The sequence below is a fragment of the Epinephelus lanceolatus genome, chromosome 13 (assembly GCF_041903045.1).
Source record: "Epinephelus lanceolatus isolate andai-2023 chromosome 13, ASM4190304v1, whole genome shotgun sequence".
In the NCBI taxonomy this organism is placed as follows: Eukaryota; Metazoa; Chordata; class Actinopteri; order Perciformes; family Serranidae; genus Epinephelus; species Epinephelus lanceolatus.
In genome coordinates, this window is record NC_135746.1 from 23015266 (window position 1) to 23022430 (window position 7165).

Genomic DNA, 7165 nt, shown 5'->3' on the forward strand with positions numbered 1-7165 from the left:
AGGTCCCACTTTCCAGGGGCCTGGGGTTGAACCCTCTCTGGACCTGTTTGGAGGTCACACACAGGCCACCCAATGCTGGTCAGTGCTGGATCAGATACCACTGGCTAAATGGAGGCCATTCAATAGTCCTCATGTGTGTGGGTAGAGGTGGAGTGGCTGCTGGGGATTTGGGCTTCCTGTTGAAAACAGAATAATATCCACAAACCCCCATGCAGAGGCAAGCCTGTCACACAACCTTTCTACCCAAGTGTGGGAAATGCACCCATTCTGTCAGATGAGCTCATAGTCTTGTTCTGTTCTATTCCCATGTGTGTGTGTCTTTGTGGGCTTGTGCATTCTGTGTTCTGGCTGCAGAATGAATTTGGGCTATTGTCACTGTGATCCTAATGGCCAGCATCTGGCTCTCTGGCACTCTTTTTTATTTTTTGGGGTGGGGAGGGTTAGGGGAGGGAGGGAGGGAGGGTGGAGGGGTGGGAGTGAGGTGGGTGATCTGACTGCTTACGCCTCAAGCTGCGCAGCTGTCCCAATTACTACCTCTCTCTTCTATCCTAATTTCCCCTCCGTACCCATCTGCCTCTTCCACACTCCAACTCTCTGTCCCTTCCATCCATAGACGCCACTAGTGTGGGTTTGTGCTTCCAGGAGGCTCCCATGCTAGAAAGAGCCCTTTAAAGGCCGAAGTAGGTTTAGATCCTGTTTTAAGTATGACGCTGCGGGGTGCATAAGACCCAGACAGTGCAGTATCTTGTCATGTGGCTGAGAATTTTTAGCAGTATCGCTGAATCCCTCTAGCCCTCCATGCCTGCTCTGATCCTGGCCTGAGCTGGGGACTCAGAGGGGCTGACAAGGCTGTTTGATGGGCCATAGGCACTGAGAATCAGGGGATTTTGTGGGTAGGTGGGTGGGTGGTTGGCAGGAAGAGGGGGGCTGTTTGTGTCCCACAGTGAGTCCCTCAGCAACTTCTGATGAGCTAAAAATTCTCAGCCTGTGTCATACCCATGTGAGTATAGTTCCTCATGCATAGAAGGCTCCACAAATTTCACTGCATTCTTCTTGTTCTGATGCTGAGCTTTTACAGAGACATGGTAAAAACTAAAATAAATGCGCAGGTCTATAGATATATAAATACACATGCATATAGGCACAAATGAATGCAAAGGTGCACAGGAGGCTATGCAACAAGGGGCAGTTAAGTGCTTCCTACTGAGAAGCAGAAAAAAAGGGAAGGAGAGAATTTAAGCGCTGCATGTGGATGGGTACATGCCTATTTCTGGACGGCTCCAATGAGCCGAGAAGAAATGTCGTAAGACCCACTTCCCAGCTCAGGCTGCAGCAGCAATAACTCCCCGAGATACAGCGAAAGCAAGCACACATAAGTGCGCATACACACACAAATACACATCCTTTCTGATGCGAGTGCACTGCAGGCCGGGCGGCCTCCCTGCAGGGCCAAACAGAGCTAGGGCAGCACACTCTTTGAGGGGGGAGTCCAGGTCAGGATCTCTGACTGGTCTAGCCCTCAACCCAAAACCAACACACATTCACACGTCCTCCAAACCCACCCAAGACAGCTGTGGCTAAGGCATTATGTGATCTAGATCCAGTCCCTACACAAATCCAATCTGAAACCACATGGCTATCGGGCCCAGCTCCTCTTGTGCCTGTCTGACTGAATTCCTATTCAGAACTCCCCTTCCTCCACCCTGTCTTAAGACATTCAGCTGAGTAAGACAGGTAGACAAGCAGCGAGACATTTAGACAGGCAGACAGCAGGACAGGCCTGCTGGGGCCTTTTCTTTTGCTGCTGCCGGAGAATGCTATCAGCCTGGATCAGGCTAGGCTGCTCAAGCTGAGCTTCAGCAGCCTCACGGCCCAGCTCGCTTTTCTCCATGGAAACCTGCCCCACACTCGCCCTGTGATTGGCTCGTACAATCACTAGACAGACACTATGTCTTACAATACAGATAATAATGGCCCTCTGGTAGGATGAGAGCAGGAGATGAGTGATGGCAGAAAGGCCTTTTTCCAACAGATTTTGCCCTTTAGAGAGGCTGCATTCTGCAAGCTCACAAAACTAGAGACTACAGGTACGCTCCTGCGTACGGCGTGCAGTGGGTTAGCTCTAATGACATCACTAAGATTTTTCACAAAGTCATTTGCATCTTAAGAGGTTAATGATTATTTTCTCATCTCTTTACTGGTGTCTCAAAAAGCCTAGAGGGTTAGAGGAGGCAGAAAACGGACACTCTCGCATGAAAAAATGCCACCCAAATGCCAACAATGGACATTGTTCACTGAACCATATGCACAAACCAGTTACTCTTTATCCGTCTCGTCTTGGCAAACCAAGGGTTTCATAATAAGACTCAGAGATGGGTGTGTGTCCGTGTATCCACACATAATAATTTCAGTCTTTCCCTTCCTCAAAGCAGATACAACAAAGGCAAAAGCTTCTTTTCAATGGCTTCTCCTCTATTTACAGTGCATTGTCTGGAATTGGGGAGCAGAAATACCCTGCACAGAGATTAACAATACCAACAAAACAATGCTCCTAGATGAGCCTTCCTCTTTGGGTAACATTGTTACTGCAGCTCGCTACAAGCATTGCCGTGTCTTGCATTGCCTCTTCACTTCAATGTTCTTTGTGTTGGTAGCATGGGGCCCCCAAACTGGGAACACGTCTTCAAAATGTGCTGTTTGTTTCCTCCATAGCTCTATTCAGCCCTCTCTTCTCATCTGTCTGACGTTTTCAGGAAGAAAAAAAAGGATATATCTGGGACAACAGGGTGCAAAAAGGGGATGTATGAACAGCACACTGAAGCCAATATCAAGCATTATACACACACTGTACAGTGAGCCAAAACACTGTGATGCTTGAAATTAGAATGGCTTTTCATGCAAACAGAGGCACTTGCTGGGCAGGTGACAGGCTGGTATTGCAGACAGAATTGAAATGAAAAACAAATCCAACTGCTATTTTAAATAAAACTCCACTTGGCAGCGGCTTGCTGCGCTAAACCAAACAGAGAAATGGAGCTTGCCACGTGACAAATGTGCACAGTGTTAAATACAGATAAAACTATGAAATGAGTCACCGCCCATTTTTGCTCACTGCACCGCGTCTAACCTCTTTGGCAGAGCAACACTAATATGTTTAATGAACTCATTAGTCAAAAATGAAGACAGACAGTGGCATGAGGCATGGAAGGTGGGAGCACAAAGGGCAGAGACGGAGGGAGGGAGGCAGACGCAGGAAGGGGGAAGAGAAAACAGCTGAAGTGAGGCACCTCTCTAGGAAGCACGTTCTCCTGTATTATAGATGCAGTATCATGTGTTACAGTAGGTACATGGTGGCAAATGCAACATTTGTCCGAAGCAATCAACTCAGCAAGCAGAAACAACACAATCTGGGCGGCATCCTGCGAGAAAAACGTCAAACCTGCCAAGTAAATTCCAAGGGTTACTGCGAGTGTTATCACTACTATTTAATTTAAGTGCTTCATCAAAATTACACAGCCTGGAATGAACTGCTCTAATGTAATTATTTGCACTTGGCTGATATGAATGGGTCCACCCATGGCTATGCCTATTCATTCCCCAAAAAACGTCTATGCCCAGATCAAAGCAAATTGTTGCCAGAGCATGAGTCACTTTGCTTTATGTAGACTAATTGGTCCCTGACAGTTTAAAAGAGTTCATATTTAAACAGGAGTCTATCTGAAGCAGCACAATCCTCTGGAACCCAAGACAGAGTTCCCCATGCCGCCTCACAGACTGCTGTCACCGCGAAATATATGGCTGTTTACTTATTCATGAATGGGTTAGGGCTACTAACTCAATCAATCTGCTTCCAGTTACCTGGGCTGACTTTATTAGATAACATTAATGATGCATTAGTTGTCCATAGGTGTTGAGTTTCTCCCTTGTCAGCAGCTACAATTCAAATGAGAACACAATGGATATTGGCTGCAAGTGGATCGAAACTTGGGGATAATTGTGGCACTATACAACACCGGGAGCTCATAATTCATCGTCAGACAATACGCTGTCAAAGAAATGAAAATCGCAGTGTGCTTCTTGTAATATCACCTGCCAACAATAAGTGGTATGAACAGTAAAGAGGGAGGAAAGAGCCATACGTCATCCATATCGCAAATCGATTTCACGCGAAAGCAATAAAGCATTGCGCTTATTTTCCATCGAACCTGTCATATTAAATAAGATTAAAGGCAGCCATATTGTTCCTTGACATGCCTCACTTCTGAGATCATGACAATATTACAGCCATCCATATACTGGGAGTTGTGTGCATATATCACAAGCCATTTGGTGGCACTTTACATCACTGTGAAGTCATACATCCTCTCATGGGTGCCCCAGCTGGGTGCTGAACCTCTACCCTCACCAGCACCAGACTCCACATGCAGTCTGGGAAGCAGCTATGAAGCTTGCACTGTTTCCATATCATAATCACATATCAGGAGGCCTTATGACACATTAACCACACCTCCAGATACTGAAAACAAACGCACGCCTGCCTGCCTGGCTGTGGTGATTATTACAAAGCAATTCCCTGATACTAGCAGCAGTGCACCGAGGCTGAAACACAGGCAGCTGCTTTGTCTGCTCGCCTCACATAAAACACATTAACGGTAAAGACACTGAAGGATAACACACACACACACACACACACACACACACTCACACTTGTCAAGACACCTCCCATGTGTCATGTGTCTTTGTTTTGTGCGCGAGGGTGGAGGTCAAACGCATTTCACTCTCATTTAACGGCTCACATACGTGCCCACGACAAACAGAAAACAAACGCAGACAGACAGCTAGCTTATACGCTACACGCTTTTAGCTCTGTCGGTGCCGTTACCGTTAAAAATGAAAGCACTTTACACCCATTCACATTGCACTGTCCACGGTCCAGGTAATGCTGCGGTGCTGGAGATGTGTCAGGCCAACTGCCGTGCTCGGCGCGCGGACGCACTGGAAATTGTTTTGCCCACTTGCTTCTCCCAGTGGGCAACAAAGGGGACAGCGGGGCAGTTTATTTAGGATATAACGGACACCGGAACATCCCCCTGAAGCACAGCGAAAACAACCGAGCAGAGCGCCGAAATAACGGGACCAGAAATCCCTGTCTACCGTGACCGCTATTTGGTCACCGTGATCTCAGCAGCGACGCAGTCAACAGGCCGGGATGTAGCGGGGAATCTATGAGCTCGAGCCTCCGTAGCTTCCTACGTTTCCGCCATGCAGGCAGGGTTATATTATCACCTACCGTGACATGGTACACCGGCTTCCAGCGGCATCCGACCGGGGTTGCGGAGACCGGGACTGACGCAGCGGCAGCCGGGATTTGTTGCTCCACAAAATTGAGTAGAAAGGCTGCGGCGGAAACAGGAACTGGGAGAGCTGGGATCTGTGAATACAGCAGTCGAGGCTGCTCTGTGGGGATCTGCTGGATGGCCGGTGTCAACGCAGACCAGAGAGGGAGGAACTTCATATCCGGTCATGACGTTTCAAAATAACGGGCGGTGTGGTCTCAGAGTACAGTACTCCTGAATCAACAGCTGGAGGTTAGTTAGTTAGACAGCGGCAGCTGTAAGTGATTTTTTAATTATTTTTTATATTATATTATATTATATTATATTATATTATATTTATTTTAGATATATTCTAAAATATATGTGCCTTGCTGTCTGCCTGTCTATATTATATTATTTCTTTTATATTACACTATATATTATATATTTTTATATGTTATATTATTAACACTACAATTTAGAACTGCTCTCAAAATTTGAACTTCATTTTAAATGTTTTTTTGTGTTTTAATTTTTTTATTCATGTTTTTATTATTTTAATTTAATTTAATTTATTTACTTGTTTATTTCTTTATTATTTTTATTCATTTATTTATTATTTTATTCAATTTATTTATTTATTTTTTTTAAATTTATTTTCTTTGCTTCATTTGTTTTGAGGGATATTTGACTACTTCAGCCTGATGGAAATAAACATTTTTATGTATGGTGACTGGTCTAAGTTAGGCTATATAATGTAAGCAATACCTTTAATGCTAAATAATAAGTCACTTACATTATACAGGAGTCCTTTCTACTCATGCTTAAATAGGTGTTTTATTTCCTTTGTCAAATTTTGGTGCTATTTTTTACTGCACTGAAATTGTATCAAAACTTTTATTTTATTTTTTTGTCAGTGTTTTTCTACTTTATTTTATTTTTCTCTTAAATATCTATATTCATGCCTCATGTAAAATCCAGTAAATTGTGTTTTAAGGTAGCTACACAAATAAACTCCCCGATTTAGACATGTTAATGTGGACTCGTTTTAAACACAGTGATTGTATTCTTCACACAATTATCTACTGTTCTAGTGTTTTAATCAATGGGTTATTTATTTTGAAGGCGCAGTGGACTAACTTCCTGTTTATGTCTGGCTCTCTCTGGCTGACTTCACTCCTGATGGGAGTTGGATGGAGTGAAAGCTGCAGTGCGCACACCAGTGTCAGGTTGTTGTACTGCAGTCGGGCTCACAGACAGACAGAGCTGGTGCCACCGGGGTGATGGAGGGTACAACCCCCCACCCCCACCTAAAGGATGGCACTCAGTTTGACCTTCAGTCCAGCACAGCACCGGTGCAGGGCAGATCCTCTCGGACTGAAGTCTTACAGCCTTCAGTCCTCACTCATATCGTGTTTCGTCTTTTGTTCCCCAAGAGCCGCACTGCTCCATCACTCATCTGTTACAGCCTCTAAGATTACTGGGTGCAGCTTCTCTTTCCTCAACATAATCAGCATGGATCGATTATTTCTCATCGGAGTGATAAGAGAAACCAAATAGCTTTGATATCCAGTGCTTTTATCTTTCTTGATAAACTCGGGCCAGCTGGGAATATGTCTAGACGGATGGAGCAAACTTTTCTGCTGTTTTTTCACCAGGTGGAGGAGACACAATAGGCTGTGCTATAAGATGCTCGGCTGAGATACATTTTCCATATGAAGATGTCAAAATTTTACAATAGGTTAGTGCTTCAACCATGTACATGGTATACAGAAAAGGACTTGCTCTGTCTTGTAGAGCAGTGGTTCTCAACCAGCGGTCTAGGGGTCCTTGAAGAAGTTCCAGGGAGT

The 7165-nt window shown here is 44.9% G+C and overlaps 1 protein-coding gene across 1 annotated transcript in view; it reads right to left on the reverse strand.

Moving 5' to 3' along the window:
* fut8b (fucosyltransferase 8b (alpha (1,6) fucosyltransferase)) overlaps window positions 1-5469 on the reverse strand; it is a 132163-nt gene extending 126694 nt beyond the window's left edge. Inside the window, exon 1 of the mRNA XM_033648916.2 lies at window positions 5291-5469. The gene's annotated coding sequence lies outside the window, so the exon portion shown is untranslated. The remainder of the gene's footprint in view (window positions 1-5290) is intronic.
* Window positions 5470-7165: the final 1696 nt, after the last annotated feature.